The sequence below is a fragment of the Manacus vitellinus genome, unplaced genomic scaffold (assembly GCF_001715985.3).
Source record: "Manacus vitellinus isolate BGI_N305 unplaced genomic scaffold, ASM171598v3 scaffold_45_pilon, whole genome shotgun sequence".
Taxonomy (NCBI): domain Eukaryota; kingdom Metazoa; phylum Chordata; class Aves; order Passeriformes; family Pipridae; genus Manacus; species Manacus vitellinus.
In genome coordinates this window covers 4,745,777-4,763,174 of record NW_021940571.1, presented here as the reverse complement: position 1 = coordinate 4,763,174, position 17,398 = coordinate 4,745,777, and the positions used below count along the sequence as shown (strand labels likewise).

Sequence of the window (17,398 nt, the reverse complement as noted above, 5' to 3'; positions counted from 1 at the left end):
TTGCAGTTGAATTTAAAGCATAAACTGAGTGTTCATGCATTGAGCAGATGACATTATAATGGACTGATGATCACTCACCTGCCTGGCATCTCCCAGCCCAGATGCTGGAGATGGGCAGTGCTGGGCAGAGCTTGGGCCTTGGCAGGGCTGTCACTGGGATGGTGCCATACTTCTGCTCATTGTCACTGTAATTCTGATCCCAGGTCTGCCTGAAAACCTTAAACTGCTCAAAACATTTGTCAGTGAGATGCTGATCTTCACAGAATGTTTATTTTTTCAGAGATCTGTAAGTATTGCTTATTAATTATATTCTTTTCATTTCTCCTAGGATCCTGCAGGAATCTTTGAATTGGTGGAGCTTGTTGGCAATGGTACCTACGGGCAGGTCTATAAGGTAAGGGCTCCTCCTGAAGTGATCCAGTTTGCCTTGGCTGTGTGTTGAACACAGAACATCCCAACACATCACCTTGGTTAGGTTTTCAACTTTTTCAGGCCTGAAGAGCAGCATTTCTGATCTCTGGCCTTTTGTGTGCAAGTACCGTGTAGCACACAGCTCTTATAATAAGCAATTCATATTAGCTCTGATACTGCCACAGAAATATAAATAGCTTTTTTTTTTTTTCCTCCTCTCCCCCCAGTCGCTTTTTATTGATTAGATGATGAGGAGGGAGTGAAAAGTCTGTGCTTTAATAGCTAAATCTTGGTCTCTCCAAAGCGCTGAGTTTACGGCTGCAATAGGCTGCCAAATGAGTTTGCTACAGTCTAGTGCTCTGCTTGCACATGGACTGGCTGCTGTCCTTTCCACTGGCAGAAACCTGCTGCAGGATTAAAAACACTATTAAAATGTTATTCTTAAAGCGCCTGTTAAAGGCAGTAGGATTGCTTTAAATTTCTGTAAACATCAGGATGCAGCAGTACTGAAGGGCTGTGGAGAGCAGGATTTTACACCCATGAACTTCTTTACAATGATATTTAAAATGTCCACCCTCTGCTAAATTATATCACCTGTCTCAAGCACATCTTAGCTTGGAGGATTTCCAGAATTTGTCATCTTGGTGGAGTCTTCTTCTGGATGATTCTTGTGCGGTTGGGGAGGGATTGAATTATTTCAAAGTCTGGGTTTATCTGCACTTAATATGTGGTGGGGAGATGTTTTCTGGCATGATTGTATGAGGAATTTGCTAAATATTTTGATTCTGCTGGGAGTCAATAGTTCCCCTGGGCCTCATTCTCCAAAAAACTTCTGTATGTGTGGGCATGAGTGCTGTATACACATGTACTTGTGTGTGTGTGGGTACACAGAGATCCTGTTTACCCATCATGCACGTATTATCCTTTGACTGTAGAAAGGAATATAGCCATATGCTCTTACTCTGTGGCTTTGGAGACACAGCTCTTGCTTGTCATGCTCTAAAAGACAGTGAGCTGCCCCTTCTGAAGAGAAGAGAAAGGTTTTAAAGAGCTGTGGTTCCCCCATCCTCCTCCTGCAGCTGTAGGCTAATCCATCGGTAGAAGGATCAAGGGATTGAAGTGAACCAGAGATGAACTGGAACTTCTGGAGTTTTAAATGTATGAATTTTTGAACTGAAATAAGTGTTTTTAAAAAATACAAAAACAAAGGAAAAACTACCCCACCCCAAAGCTGTTCTTATCAAGGTTATATTCCAGGGAGCCTTCCCTTCTGGCATTCATTGTTTTCCCACCATGTGTTCCCCACCACCGGAGCTCCCTTCTGAACTGTTTTTCTTCTCAGCTGCTGAAATAATGGTAGAAGGTGACCTAATTTTAAGTGGTGCATATTTCTAACAATCAGTGGAAACTATGCGCCTGTAACGGCCTTTTGAAAGCGTCATGTTTTTGTGGAGAGCAGAAAAGGGAAATAAGCTGGTGCTGGCGCTGCTGGTTGCGCGGCTCAGCTGATCGAGTTTCCTCTTGCCGTGTTTGATTCTTTCTGTGCGTCTGTGTGTTACCTCAGAGGGGGGAAAAAAACCACCCAGAAGTGTCCATGTGCAGGCTTTCTGGGAGGTGAATGCTTCTGTGTTCCTTTTTCCCCTGCTGTACACAGGGAAAATCCTCCTCTTAACTGTTTTTAACTTGCTGGAGTAACCGGATTGTCCCCGGTGTGATTCACGTGGTGCCGGTGCCAGACGGGATGGTGACGGGGGCGGAGGGGAAAACGTTGCTGTCCAAACCAAATTAGTAAGTATTGAGGTATGAGCTCAGGCTAAGGCTGACTTCACAGCTCTCTTAAACTGAAGTCTTGGAGTAGCACACACTCTGTAAACAAAAGGAGACTTTGATATAAAACATACATAAATGTTTATGGTGTCCCACCCTAAAACCCAGCGCGGAAATAAGATCTCTGTGATTCTTTTTCTCCAGATACCACCGCTGTATTTATCCCTTGCAGCAAAACAAATGGATCAACTTTCAAGACACACAGACCTTCTGGCTCCGTTCTAAATCAGCCTTTAGAAGTGATCCATACCTAGGAGCCATGTCCTCCCTAATTAGATTGTTCCACTGCCATTTCAAACCCCTCTGAGGCAGGGCTGGGGTTCACCGAATCGTTTAGTTTGGAAAAGATCTTTAAGATCGAGTCCAGCCATTAACTCAGCACTACCAAGTCCACCACTAAACCATGTCCCTAAGTGCCACATCTGCATGTCTTTTAAATCCCTGTAGGGATGGTGATCCTCCCCTCTGTGGTGGTGTTACCCTGGGAGCACCATCGGTGTCCCCATAGAGGTTGTATGTGCCTCTGGTTGTGTTTTTAGGTTCTGGTGCTGGCTTCCAGCCCGAGCTCTGTGGCCAGGAATGGTCACCTGGTGAGCATCACCTGTTCTTCTCACAGCTGATCCCTCTCTTGAGGCAAGAAAAGCAACTTTCCTGTTGGGAAGAGGCAGAAGTGAGATGTTTATTCTAGGCAGGGGAGAACATCTTGTTTTTGTGCCGTGAGTCTGCCGGAACAGGACTGCAGCCCTGATGTTTCCCCAGAAAACCTGATTTAGCAGCCAGGTCTAACACACTGCCACATGGCCATGTTTGTGTTAGAGACTACAGGTGTCCTGGTGATAGCTAGCTGGCCTGCACAGGACCTAGAGGGACAGGTACAGGATGCAAAGTTCCCATTGATCCTGTGGGATAAAGTGCACAGTTACCTTGTTCTGATGACTGAATGGTGTTGCAACCTGACAGTGGGGAGCAGGCTGAGAAGTGTCTGGTGGTACTGCAGTAAGAGGAGCCCTCAGAGAGCAGGGATTCATGGAACCAGCTCCCAGATCTGCTGTGTTGGAGAGGTTGGGGAGCTCCTGCCAGTGCCTTCTCCTTGCTCATAGAAGAGACATGTTGGCCAAGCCCAGTGCACATTAAGATCCCCCAAAAGGAGGCTGCTGGAGTGCGGGCACTGGGATGAAGCTCACTGCAGAAGTCACTTTGATCCTGCTTTCTGGGTCATGGTTTGAAGGTTCCTCTCAGGTGGTTCAGAGTGCTTTTGTGAATCAAAGCCTTGTTCTCTGAGCCTTGTGCTCAAGGCAAAGGTGACTGGTTTGTTTTGACCTCTGTGTTTTCAAGTAAAGGTCACTCTTTGCTCAGGATGGCAGGTTAAAACATCCCTTCAGTCCTTCCCAGCTTTGGCCATACCCCAGTGACACCTCAGCACCACAGGAGCCCTCAGCAGCGACCTGCTCTGCTCTCACTTCTCTAACCCCAACCACAAACTCTTCACTAAAAATGCAGAGAGAAATAACATTGCTTGTTCGCTGCTTAATGATCTCTTGTGAATAGCTTGATATTTATTTTAATGAGGGACCGCACCAGTGATGATTTATCTCTCTAATTGAATCGGAAGCTTTTCTTTATTTTCTAATAATCCTACATCTAATGTTACAGATTGTAAACTGGTTTTGATAAAGGACTGAAAGCTTGTTAGCTTCTGTGCCAGACATTATTGCAGTAGTGAATTTTAGTGTGTCCTTGGATTTTCTTTTTTTTTTTTTAATTTAAGGTGTTTAAAGAAATGACTAACAGGAATACAATGAATTGGACTTGGGGAATTGAGCTTTTGCCTCACTGGTTTTTAGCAGGTGGCTGATGGCTGAAAGCAAAACCGTAGACACAAAACTCACTAAGACCCTTCAAAGCATTATCCAAAGTGTAGGGAAATGCCGCTTTTATGTTCCAGAACATTATTATTACTGCTTATCTCTAATTTGCATAAGAGAGCAGACAAATACTCCTTAAAATACTCTGTATGCCTAGATTGCCTGGATAAATCAGGGCCACAACTGCTGGGCTGTCCAGCACCAATAAACACACGGCTTCAAAGCAAAAGTACACTGTGTTACTCAAATACCTGTCCAACAGATGGTTACAAGGCTGGGGCAGACATGCAGTGGGCTACTTCCTGTGCACTGAATATGTTGAAAACCAAAGCACTCCCCTGATGTTTTTATGGGCTCAGCCATGGACTATCACATGCTGGCCTGTGTATGGTATCACTCAAGAAGGATTTTGACGCAAGCCTTTGCAATAAGGAAAACAAAAATTCAGGAAATAGATCAGATGGTAACCTTTACCCCTCTCATCTTGTGTAGTTTTGCAACATTGAAATAAATGATGTTGAGATTATGTACTCACGTGCTTCTTCCCAACCGTGCCAGTAGGACAGCAGTCATAAATGCCAAGTCCTGCTTTACCTTGTGCCCTGGGGATGTGGCTCTCCATTTACAGCTGCAACAAGGTTTTATTTTACAGGGTACAAGATACAGTATGTGGGCAACTCTGTAACTGCACAATAACTATTGATTGTTTAATTATCTGGTAAATGCCATATAATCACTAAGCCATTACACAGCAGTATTCTGTGTTCTAATTTAGAGTGTGTGGGATCCACGTGCCGCCACTCTCAGCTGTGGCCCTCCAGGGAGCTCCTCCATCACCACAGGATGGAGCAGAGCAGGAGGTCACCCCAGGAGCCAGCTTGGGGTGCCACTGGCTGCCCATGGGCTGTCCCTGTCCCCTGGCAGCCCAAGTTAGGCAGCTCTTTGAAGAGGACACTGTTTATGCAATTGCTCTTCATTGCACTGTGTGTGTCTGTCTGAGGTACAATACATAGGGGAGAAAGATAAAGAAATGCATCCTGAGGTCTTTAGTCACAACTTAACTTATTTACTACCAACCTGGCATTTGCCAGAAGCCAGGACTGATCCACCTGGAGGCAAACACCCAGGTTTGACCCAGTAGATGGAGATGTTGAGGTGTGTGGGTATGAGAAAGTGAATAAAGAATTTGAAATCCAAGGTCACCTGTTGCTGGAGGGCTGGGAGGAGCAGGACTGCTGGGACAATTTGGTCCCTGAGTCAAACCCCTGAGAATGTCCCAGGCACAAGCCTGTTACTGATAATGTTGTCCCAGAGTTTGTACATGCCAGAGAAGAAGACAGATGTGTCCTGCCCTCCTGGGTGCTGTTTGTGCATTCCCTGCACGGTGGCATCCTTCCTCCTGGCATCTTTGGGCATTCCACTAATGCAGGCTGGTGAGGTAGCAGGTGAATATCCTAAAGAAAGGCTTTTAGAAGACTCTTTTTTCCTTCTACATTTTTTGAGGGGGATATGAGAAAATAAAGTGGGGTCTGTGCCATGTTTAGCCTGCCTGAGGTGTGGCTGCTACCAATCAAGCACTGAGCCCTTGCATCAGCCCTGGTGAGAACAGAGACTCTGCAGGTTCCTGGGTCATTATTAGCAGCTCAGGTAATTAGGCTGAGTCAAGAATGACAGTAATTGTTTTTAATAATCAGTTGGTTTATTGTCTCCCTTTCTGAAAGGCTGATGGTCAATAGTTCGATAATTAATCACTGTTGCTTTTAGCCGTGTGGAAGAAGCTACCATGCTGCACACAATTAATATTTCCTGGGGATTGTTGCTGTAAAGAATTAATCTTAGTTTACGTACACAGCTTTTATAGCTGCAGACTGACTGCTGTGCCTTGCTTGAAGGACCGCACTGAATGTGTGCACACCATGTGCACTGCCTGCAGACCAGGCTGTGCTGCTGCCCACCCTCGTCCAAACACCTGTCCTGTGGTGCTGCCTGCTGTGTGCTGGTCCTGAGCACACCAAGGGCACCTGGTGATCGCTTTTGCCGGCTGCTGAAGGAATTCAGAGCTCCATCATCTTGCAGTCTAAAGAAGCAGCTCTAACCCTAGACAGCCAGCTTTTGATTTGAAGGTACACTGCAAGCATTTCCCTTTTTCCACCTTCTTGTTTATAAAATGAACCGTGATGTTCACCCGCTGTGAGGCTGGGTGTGACTCAAGCTGTAGTGGTGGTTCTAGTATCAAGTCCTCGGTTTTGGGTCCTTCTTTGTGTTTTCAAGGTCTTCAGGGATTGCTTTTGCTGCATGTCAGGGCAGGCTTAGTGTAACCACATGTCTGAATGTGTGTAGCCATCCCTCCTCTGGTCTGGTGGTTGCTGAAGATGAGGGGTTGGCCCTTTGGGTTTGGGAAGCTCTCTGGCTTTTTCTGGGGTTTGGTGCTGCAGTAAGAGCCTGCTCCATGGGACTTGGACAGGGAAGCACCTTGCCTCTGACCCACTGGGGCAGCAGAGCAGTTATCCTGTCCCATCAGGGCTCTTCCTTCTGCTGGGATGGTTTTGGTGGTGGCTGGAGCGCTCACACCCCCATCTGGACGCAGACCCATGTGTGTGGGCACCTCCAAGGTCGCACATGATCTGTGTGAGTGTGAATGGATTTAAACCCCTGACAAGCTGCTTTATAATCCTTCCATATTACAAGCACAGTATTAAATATTAAGCCATTGTTTCCGCTGGGGTGGCTCCGTGTGCTGTGTGCCGGCAGAGAGAGTGGTGGTGCTGCTGTGTGAGGGTCCTCACCAGGGCTGGTGTCTCCCCTGCTTCTGTAGGCACCAGCTCGCAGATGCTGGGCTTTTATCAGCTCCTACTGGGTTGCAGGAAGGGGCTGGGCTGGCAGTCTGGTGTGTGATAATGCCTGCAAGCATTATCGGGAGGGAAACGGGCGACCTCAGTTTATCAGCTTCCCTACGATGCTATAATATCTTGAGAGGAGAAGGTCCTTTCCTTGCTGACTCAAATGGAGTGTGTGTGTTTCTGAAATGAGAACTTGTTTTTGCCATGCAGGCAAGGAAGTCTGAACTGGAAAACGCTTAAAATGATGTTTCACTCTTACCCAAAAAGAAAAAAAAAAAAGGCAAAAGCTTTGTTACCAGAGCAACTGGTACATCTTGTGCTGCTTCATTTCTCTGAAACACAGAGCGAGCCCTCAGCCCTCCATCCCCCCAAGAAACCAGCCCACACACACCTACGCACCAATATGTCGCATTAGCTTTGCTGCTTTCTGAATAATATAAGGGAAAGGTACTTTTTGCATTTCAGTCCTATAGAATGCAGGTTATAAAAGGTGATTAGAAACGTTCCTGTGTTGCCTCGCTGTTAATCTATGTTCCCTTTCCCTGCCTGCAGAGTCTGTGAAGGGAAAGGGCAGGGGGGAGGTCAGGAGCAGACCATTGCGTCTGTGAAGTGACATTTGTCCAGTTTCCCCTGCATTGCTGGATGCTCTGATTCTGTAAACATTGCACAAAAGATATCTGCAATGGCTTAGGGTTAAAAAGCTGCCTTTGAAGATGCCAAATAAAGTCAGTGGTAATGAAAAGCATGAGAAACATGGTGGTGGGTCCTGTAGTGCTGTTTGTGTGTGTGCCAGGCATGGATAAGGATGGAGAGAGAGCTCTCTCCTTGACTTGTGGGGATTAGAAGATGCTCTGTGCAAGCACCTGCTCTGCAGATGATATGAGCAAGCCCCATATCCAATACTACCTTCTCCTATCCCATAGGAATGGCTGGACTGGGAATTCAGACCCATCTTTTCTCAGGTCTTGTGTGAGGACACTCTGAGAGGTACAAGTGCAGTGTGGAGGAGCTGTTTAGAAAACAGGCAACTTCTAGAACTGGGATTATTGCATATGAAAGCATTGCTCTCCCTTTCAGGAGGGGCTTCGTGTCCTGCTGAAGCTTGCATTGCTCTGCTTATTGTAGTATCTTACAAGTACTGTGTTACAAGGGTGTGGTTGTGGCCAGTGGGTGAGGGTGCTGTAAGGCTCAGGTGGGTTACAGAAAGCATTTGCTAATATGTCACTCTAATGATAACCCTGGGCTGCAGGGCAGCAGATGAGGAGCTCCTTGCTCCAAGTAGAAGCTGGTACCCACTGTTTTTTGCATTTGTTAACTCTAGTATTTAAGGAGTAACAGGTTAGTCTAGTGAGCTGGAGCTCTGGTGCAGTGCACAGGAAGCCTGGGGCCAGGTCCTCATTGCTGTGGACTTCTCTGGTGACCTTTGCTTAATGACTCCTCTGTTCTCCTTTCCTTCCCATCCCTGTCCTCACCCCTTTCCCATGAAATCAGAAACAGAGGAATGCTGGGGTGGTCTGGGGAGGCAGAGCTGGGAGCTGCTGGGTGGTACCAGCATTGGAAAGCGATCTATGAGGAGATGGAGTTTGGTGCCCCTGCACCAACATTGTGAAAACAAAAGGCTGGGAGTGAGGCTGATTCCCATAGGAGCAAGTACAGCAGCTGCTGATAGGTCAGCTGAGGAAAAGAACCGAGAGAAGCACTGAAAAGTAGGTTTTAGAGCTGAGAGGTGTTTTGTTCCTCCCAGCTCTGAAGGTGCCACTCTCAGCTAGGAGGGTGCTTTTTAGAAGGTTTAGAGAAGGGGAGGGGAGGAGCAGCAGCCTGTAAATGTTGGTCCAGGCTGTGGATTTGAGGCATTCTCTACTGCTGTAGTGTTTGTCTTCAGAGACGTTTTTTGCTTGTCATTTTTTTATGTCTTTCCAAATTTTGATGCAGTTTGACTTGTGGCTGACCCTGAAGACTTGAAGGCAAGCGATGCCTACGGGGAGCCAGTTGGAGCTGTGCAACTTCTGGTTATGCTTTGAAGGCTCACTGCAGAGAATTGTGTTTCTCTTGAAATCTGCAGCTTATTCTTAGGTTTACCTGGGAAGCCCTTTACACTAATTACCTAAAGATGGAAAGTGCCAAGCAAACACAGCCTGCTTCCAAATGTTGTGGGATTTTTTTCCTCTCCTTGCATAAGAATGGCAGATTGGTGTAAATTTTTTTTTTGTTCTGTTTTGTTTAAGTCTTTTAAATTTTTTGTGTGTGTTTTAGGTCTCTAAATTCTTGTTTTGGAATGTGCACGTGGAAGTGTGTGGCTAGGAGCCCATGTCCATCCCCACATCCCCACCATGCTATGCTCTTCCCTCAGCCCATCTCCCTTGGCTCTTGTGTAGGTGACTGGGAAGGTGTCTGGGCTGCAATCAGCTGGAGAGGGATGTGGGGGAACCTGAGCCTTTGTTAGCATGAAGATGAGAAATTTAAGTGCTAGATTGGGGCTGGTGGGTTTTCTCTTGGTGTGAATCTCTGCTTTAGTGTCGTGGTTGGACTTGGGAGCTGTAGGAACTTCCAGGGTTGTTGGGCTACTTCAGTTGTGTGCTTGGGGGTTTCACCAAGGGTCTCAGCAGCATGAATAGGAGGAGCACCCTGGGGTGGAAGGGGTGCTGCTCTGCTCTGGTTTCTAATATTTACAGGGGTGCTTGTGATCCATGGCAGTGAGTTTTCAAAAGGAATAGCCTTCTGCACATCTTTTTTTTTAACCCACTGAACCTGATGGCAAATGATACTTTAAATTAACTGGACGTGCAGGGGCAGAAAGGGACAGGGATGTAATCCAGCCCATCGTGTTTAAAAATGGTAGCGCTGGAGGGGGAGAGAGTTGTGTGAAGGACAGAATTGGGTATCAGGTGCCCACAGTTAATTTTACAAAGCTGCCCACAAGACTGGTCTGGAAGCTGTGCTGTCTTTGTTAGCTCTCCATGGGCTCTAATGATGGAGAGGCAGGATAACCTTGTCTGGGCAAGACCTGTAAGTGTGACATGCTTCTCATGCTGGAGGTGATGCTTCACCTGGGCTCCAGGGAACGGGTGATGCACCACGCTCCCATCTCATCTCCTTTCAGGGGATGTGGCCTTAGCTTGATGTAATTATTTTTTTTCCCAGTTAGTGCTGGGTGGGATGTTGTTTCAATAAGTCTAGCATGTAATAAACAAATAAAAACCGGGTGTTAGCTCCTTACAGTTCTTCTGCTCTCTCGAGAAATGCTTATTAACAGGGTCAGTGTGGAGAAACGTATTTTGTGTTTGCCTGCATGGTATCTAGAGCAAATGAGATCAGGATTGTGCAGTAAACCAGCTGTACTAAAAAAAAAAATCAACTTGTGGATATGTCCTTATTAGTTAAAAGGTGTGATTCATTCCTCAAAGGTTGTCATTGTGCTTTCCTTGAAATAACTGTTGGTGTGTGAACTTCAGGGTGGTTCCTCCATCTGGACAAGCAACCCTGGGGGCTGGTCGTCGCCCCAAGATTGGGAAATCTCTACTGCTGAACTCTTTGCATCTTTATGTTTTACAGAGGTAAAAATTCACATGTAAGCAGCGATCAGGGCTTAGGAAAAATTGCAAATTTCGCTGGAGTTGCCATTAGTCTCTCGTTTTTTTAGAGCAGTTATGGCTGTAGCCGCAGTGGGCAGCACCAGTGGAAATGCCTTTGCGTTCCTGGGCTTCAGAGATTTTCTCTTTCACACTTTAATTCAGCAGGTTGAGGATCGAGGCCAGACCTTTTCTTCTCTACATAACTAATGGAAAGACAGCCAGTTCAGCAGAATTTCTGTAAATAGCCTGTTCCAGATGAATTGTGAATTGTGTATGTGAATGCCAGTAGGGCTAACACGAGGGGTGGTTTGCCAAAGAAAAGGGAAATCTTGTGTTAGAGGAACAGGCTTCTGAAACGCAACATCAAATTACATTTTTGGACTTTAAAAAACATTGTTTACTGTAGTCATGAAGCTGCCCAAAATGCAGAAAAGTCTTGATCCGTGGCACCGAAGGGCATCATCCAGTGAGTGAGTCCTCCTGGTCACACAGAAAACACTCGGCATCAGCTGGAAGTCCTGTAGCAGCCAAACAGTGAGCTGGGCCCTCAAACACCTACTAAAACCTCCTCCAGTATGATGGGTTTTTTAACTGGCAAAACCCAGCATCTGTTGGGATAGAAGAGCCATGGCAGTCATGGTGTAGTTTGTGGTCCTCAGTCTTCAGCGTCCACACAGAGTTGGTGGGTTAGGGGAGCGGTGGGCACTGCAGAGATGTCATTCAGCTGGTCGGTGGGTCCAGAGCATGCCCATTCTCCAGAAATGACGCTGCCCGTGGGGTTAATTCCCCACAGGAACAGCTGGATTTGAGGTCTGTCACTATCCAACCTTTGAAAGCCAGCATGGATGGGGCAGATTGTTCCTTCATGCTGGCTGCCATGTGACTCCTTGGACAGCAAATGGACTCACACATGAGCTGCTGTGCTGGACTATCCAGGCATGGGAGAGCCAGGTTACAGCTTTCTGCTTCAGGAAGGACACAGGGGCAGGGAGAAGCTTATTCTCAAGCTGTTCATGGGTCTTTGGCCGTGATTGACTTGGGCTCTGTGAATCACTGGCATTTAGCTTTGTGCAGAGTTTGTTTGTGCACGACGCGTTTGTTTATCCAGGTTAAGCACTACAGCACCACCTCCATCTTACAGCCTTTTTCTCCCTTGTGACTAACTTGGGGATTTGGTTTGGTTTTGGTGTTTGTTTTTTTTTTTTAATCTGCCCATATTGGCTGAAGCTTGGCATGGCCAAGGAGAATTGGTGCCTTTCCCATGCTGTGCTGCAGGAGATGCCGCTTGCATGCGGAGCAGCCAGATGCCAGCAGCCACTGAGGGCATGTAGCAAGTGATGTGGATTAGCCAAAGGGCTGACAGTGAGAGCACAATTTTGGGTTAATCCATGAGCCTTTCTCCGAATCTGCTGTCTTTCTTCCAAAAAGAGCCCCAAACCTGTGATAAGGTGCCTGGGGTGGTGTTTAGGGAGGACTCTGCATATCGCCAGTTGGATTTAAATACAGTGAGGGAAGAGGCTGGTGCCAGGGCAGTATGTGAGGCCCATCCCTCAGCTGGCTGAGCCCCTGGCAGTGGGGTGTGCCCGCCAGTAAGGGTCCAAGAAGCTCCAGCCAGCTGCAAGGGCACCCTACATCCCTTGGGAGGGGTTGCAGCTCCTGGCATAGCTACAGCAGTCTGTGCCTTAGCCTCTGCTAATTACTGCCTTCAGCACTATTCCGATACTAGGAATATCTCTTGGGCTGTGTGAGCCCACAGATGAGTTGGCACAGGGAGAAATCCAGTGATGGGCAAGAGCAAGTGCTCTTGAAAGCTCCAGCATACACTTGTGAGCATTGGGTTTTCTTGTTCCCTCGTTGGTGACCGTTTACAACCTGTTTGGGAAGGCACTTGAGAAGAAACAAGCTAATTACATAATTTAATAAAAGATGCGAGAGTACCAATCTAAGCACGCCAGCAGTGTTGGAGGAGTTGGGGCTGTGGAACGTGACTTGTCTTGCACAGGAGAGATTAATCACGTCGACTCCTGGGAGACAGGTCTGCTAGAAAGGTGGTTGTGTTGGATGCACTGTTCATATCATTCAAATTAGTCCGTGTACAAGAACTAATAAAAACAGAAGCAAAGGATTCTAGCAGAGGGGATCAATAACTTGAAAGCATTTTAATTCAAAATTAGAAAAATGAGAACAGTTATGGGCAAGGAGAGTGTATTAATAGAGGAAAACGAGTATTTGTTACTGCTGGTGTGAAATGAGATAATTTAAGAGATGTTCTAAGTGCCTTTTGTCACACTTAATGCCTTTTGTTAGGTTTCCAAGCAAAATGGAGCCTGCAACTTTCAATTTCAGGGTTCTCAGATGATCAAAATACCATGGGGCAGCCTGATCATCTCATGCTTTAGTGGAATGAGGTCATCAATAACTTTTGCCTGGGTGTGATTTACACAGTTGTCAGTGTCTGAATTGCCATAATATGTCTCTGCCTGGGAAAAATGCTGCATTCGGAGGGGGGAAAAAAAACAACAAAGCAGAAGCTCTCTGGGTAGCTGGTTCACTGCTAATAATGGATACAGAAAAGTGATTACTTGTGATCCATTCAAATAGAAAGGCTCAACCTCTAAAGCTGGAGGCATGGAAGCTGTTACAAGGTCAAGCAGTGTCCTTTAAGGAGAAATAGGTGGCAAATACTGTCAGTGGCAGATAACACATCTGCAACATCATGAAAAGTACATCTGAAATTAAGATTAAAGGTTCTTTGCACTCATATGGAGAGGGGGAAAAGAGAAGATAGAGACAAAATCAGAAAAAAAGAGGATTAGCTTTTGGTGGGTGACAAGCAATAGCTCTGGCCAGGGAGAGATTTAAGCAGCACAGTGCTCAGTAACCTGGGGAATTATCAAAGGTTTCTGCAGCTGCTTCCAACTAATGGTCTTTAGCAGCCAGAAATTCTTTGTGTTTGAACCTCTCTCTCACCCCAAGCCTGGGTGTGTGCATGCACATGCAAAGTCTCCTCTGCAGCCTCATAGGTCAGGTGGGAATGCAAAAACCAGAGGCTCTGGTCGTCTGTGCTTGCAGGAGTCTCCTTTAATTTGCCTTAGTTTACATCGAGGCAAAAAGGGACCTGACCTACAGATACACTGGTGGACCTCATGCTTTTGTTGACTTATGTTGCTGGTCAGGGCACTGAGAACTTCTGAAAATGAAATACTCGTGTCCTTGCCAGATGTTTTCAAGTCTCTGCTTTCATAAATGGGGCTGGGAGGCTTTGCTGGAGGTCCTGCAGGAGAAACTGGATCTCTTGACTGATGGATATGAGCCAAAATTAGCATATCTTGAGATGCTGAAGAGAGTGGCACTAAATTTTGTCAGTCCCACCATGCTGAGAAACCCCAGTTCGTGAAAATAGGTTTTGGCTACAACATTTTTGAGGAGTAGAAGGACTTTGGCCCTTTATAACCATGGCAGTGGTTCACAGGTGGGAAACCTGGATTCGTGTTTCCAACTTAGAGCGATCCCAAAGGAAAATACCTCCCATGAAGCAGAACGAGCGAGGTCCAAGCGAGCTAATAGGCTTTTCTTCCACCTTGGAGAAAACAGCCCAGCCAAACAAAATCTATGGGTTTTTCATTCAAATCAGACCCCTCGGTGAAAATCTTATTTTTGCAAAAATTTCCAAAATTTTGGGGGTTATTTCCTTAGTGGAAAAAAGTGTATTTGCAAATCTCAAGCGTTTTGGGGAACAGTGGTGGTGTCTTGGGGTCAGTGGTACCCGGGGTTGCAGATCTGCTTGCTTCCTCTGTGGCAAGATGCTTGCTGACATCAGGATTGTCAGGTCTGTAAATACCCAGGCGTCTGGGAGACCTTCCTGGTGTCTGGTCAGGAGCTGACCTTTCATTTTGCTGGCAGAAAATTAAGATTAGCCTTGAGATCAGCAGACTACAGTGGAGGTTGCACACCCATGCTGCAGGATAAAAATAGACACGGAAACTGGAAAGGGGGGAATATCATATCTGCTAAAGATCATCTGTGTGCTATTAATGTACCAGAGACCAGGCCTCTCCCTGAGCTTGTGGACCCTTTACCTGCATAAAAAAGTCATGTCTGAACTGTGACGAACCTCCCAAGTTTGTGTCCTTCTTGTACACATGTGGACCTTGTCTTCTCCATTTTCTCATCTGTCCAAACCAGTCTTATCAAAGGAGTGTAGTGTTTAATCCAAGGCAAGCATCAGAAGAATAAACTGCTATGGTTTTCGATGGTCTGGTACAAAATTCTTTCAGCATTTCTTGGCGCTTAGTTATTAATGAGGCATTTGTTCCGTTTGCTGAAAAACCTCCCAGCAGCTGTCACGTGTGTGCTATGCAAATTATTTGTGGTCTGGTTAAATACTGTTTTACTAGGGAGGGGAATAACTGAAATTAGTAGAGGAGAAATAAATAACATTAACCCTCTGTAGGTTGTTCCCTTGTTAATTATTTTGGTTATTTGGCTCTTGAGCTGAGTGTGCCACTGTCATTAACGGTGATTTGGGACCTCAGCTTGAATAGTCACGTACCCTCAAGTGATTACTTTGGGTGGCAGTGGTCCAGAAAACTGCCAGCATCCTAATTAACACACTTTTTCAATGGACAATATTAATATTCATACTATTATACTGTAAAATGAGTAATTTGAATAGACAGAATGTCTTGCACTCTTTTGATCTCTCGTGGATTAACCTACAAAAGGCCACTGGCATTCATTCTTTCAGGCCTTAATGGGTACAAAGGGTTCTAATAAAACTGTTTGGAACAGAGGTACCTAGAAATGTGTAGCAAATATAATGTGTCTGATAGGGGTGTTAATATTTTAGAGTGGTGAAGGAAAACGTGAAGGGAAATGTTTGTAATAGATGAGCACTTCCAAATGATGGAGGAGTGAGGCAGCTCTTGGGGGTGACTGGCCCCACAGCATCCATCTAAATGATGTCAGCCCAGAAGCAGTGATGCAGAAGTCCCTCAGTTGAGCCAGTGCTTAGAGGAAAATAGTACTGAGAGGGAGAAAGCAGATATATATTTGACTGGAAAACAAAAGACTTGGAAGGCTGATCTGTTTTATTGATGCTCACCATTAAAGGCTACCACAAGATATACTACTGAGTTTAGCAAAAGGAATGGAAGTGCAGAGGATGCTGTGAAAGAAAAGGATTCATCCAGAGTGAAAAGCAGAGGTGCAACTGAAGCAGGAAACACTGGATTTAGCAAAGAGGTTGAGGTATGAAGGTTGTGGGATATGTGTGGGTAAGCACAACTCAGTTATGGAAGTTTCCTGATCACTCCTTTTGCCTGAGATATGTGCCCTGTGTGTACACAAACCATCCTATAGCAGATACCCTCTACCTCTCCCAAGGTCTCACTGACCTTGAGTCCTCAAGGAAGGGGAAACTGGTTTTGGGATCAGGACTGAGGGAAAACTGCTGCAGAAAAAAATAGATGAGTCTCAGCACATCTTCAGTTCAACATTCAGTGCAGAGCAGGCTGTTTGCTGCAGGGAATGAGCTTTACAGTTCCTCCATCATCTAAAGAGCCTTTGCTGGTGAAAAGAGTGCAAAGGAGGAGTTCTTTCGGTAGCTGCAGATTTGGCTGTGGTCCCTGCAGGACTTGAGGTCCTACAGAGATGCTGGTCTGTCTTCAGCAGCAGAGGAGAAAGCCTTCATGAGTGCAGAGTTGGTGGCAGTGAATTGTATTTGATTGGCTTGGCGCAGGAACGAGATCATGTTTAGCAGCATCAGGGGAGACTTTGAAGAATGGATAAAAGGGAGCTGAGTGAGAGGGCAGCTGTGGACACAGATTACCTGGACCCAGGATGGTTCCTGGTGGCGTCACACACAATCTGTGCATTCCGAGGGTCTGGCACCGGCTGTGGTCTCTTACAGAGGATGCAGACACACCTTAGATCTCAACAAGTAGAAGGCATCTGTGAAAGAGCAGTGTTTTTTCTAAAGAGGAGAGTGACTGTGTAATGCTACAGGGTTCACTGTTTAAACTGATTTACTTCACTTTGCATATGGGTAGCTTTGTCTTCTGAATGAAAGCTTAACCATGGAAACCATAGCTGCCAGTCAGAGCAGCAAACCTCTTTCTGCAGAGCCTGGCCTGACTCTGCTCTGCTGGTAGCATCTTTGTGTGGCCTCTATAAGCTGTTGGAATGGCACAGATCTCTTTTTCTGAAGGTAACTCATCAACCCCTCTGCCAGCAGCTGAGATGGGGAGACAAGACTGAATTACCCAGCTGACTTTAGATGCTGCCTTCCTGCTGGGAGTAAGACCTAAAGGCTTTGTATGTGCCTGCTTAGGCTGCTTCTCTTGGCTGCTCAAAGAGGCGTGGCATCTCCTCTTCTCAAGTAGCTTCAAATACTCCTTTTTATGGTGCATTCTCAATAATCACTTAACCTTTGGTACCACTCATGGGCTCTTTCCATAACTTGGGACATGGTGAATCACAGGTGAACACTGAACATAGATGATTTTACACTCCTTTGCCCTTTCAAACCCTGGCATGTTGGTGTATCCAACATTCCTGTAGGTATCAGCAGGAGTGCTACAGTGGGGGCACTTAGTCTTCCTGGCTTTATAAACTCAGTTCAATATTAATTATTGTAGATTTTATTTTATTTTTTTTAAGGTGAAAGGAGAGAAGAAGAATGTCCTCAGGCTGTGCCAGAGGTTACTTGAGGCTGTGCACAAAAGAACCCACTGGCAATATTGGAGACATATCCCATTAGCCAGGAGCTCACAGAAAAATTAGAAGCTTTTAGAGCCCAAGTCAGTGTCGTGAAGCAAACACTGAAAACCCGCTTTGTTATTACAGCTTTATGTGAACCAGCAGATCTCCTTCAAGGAGTTTC

At 46.0% G+C, this 17,398-nt stretch overlaps 1 protein-coding gene across 6 annotated transcripts in view; it reads left to right on the top strand.

Annotated features, from left to right (window-relative positions):
- Positions 1–328: 328 nt before the first annotated feature.
- The window catches only part of TNIK (TRAF2 and NCK interacting kinase), a 125,045-nt gene continuing 107,975 nt past the window's right edge, over positions 329–17,398 (top strand). For all 6 annotated transcript variants that reach the window (XM_029962302.1, XM_025895841.2, XM_029962301.1 and 3 more), the window contains exon 1: positions 329–394. The gene's annotated coding sequence lies outside the window, so the exon portion shown is untranslated. The remainder of the gene's footprint in view (positions 395–17,398) is intronic.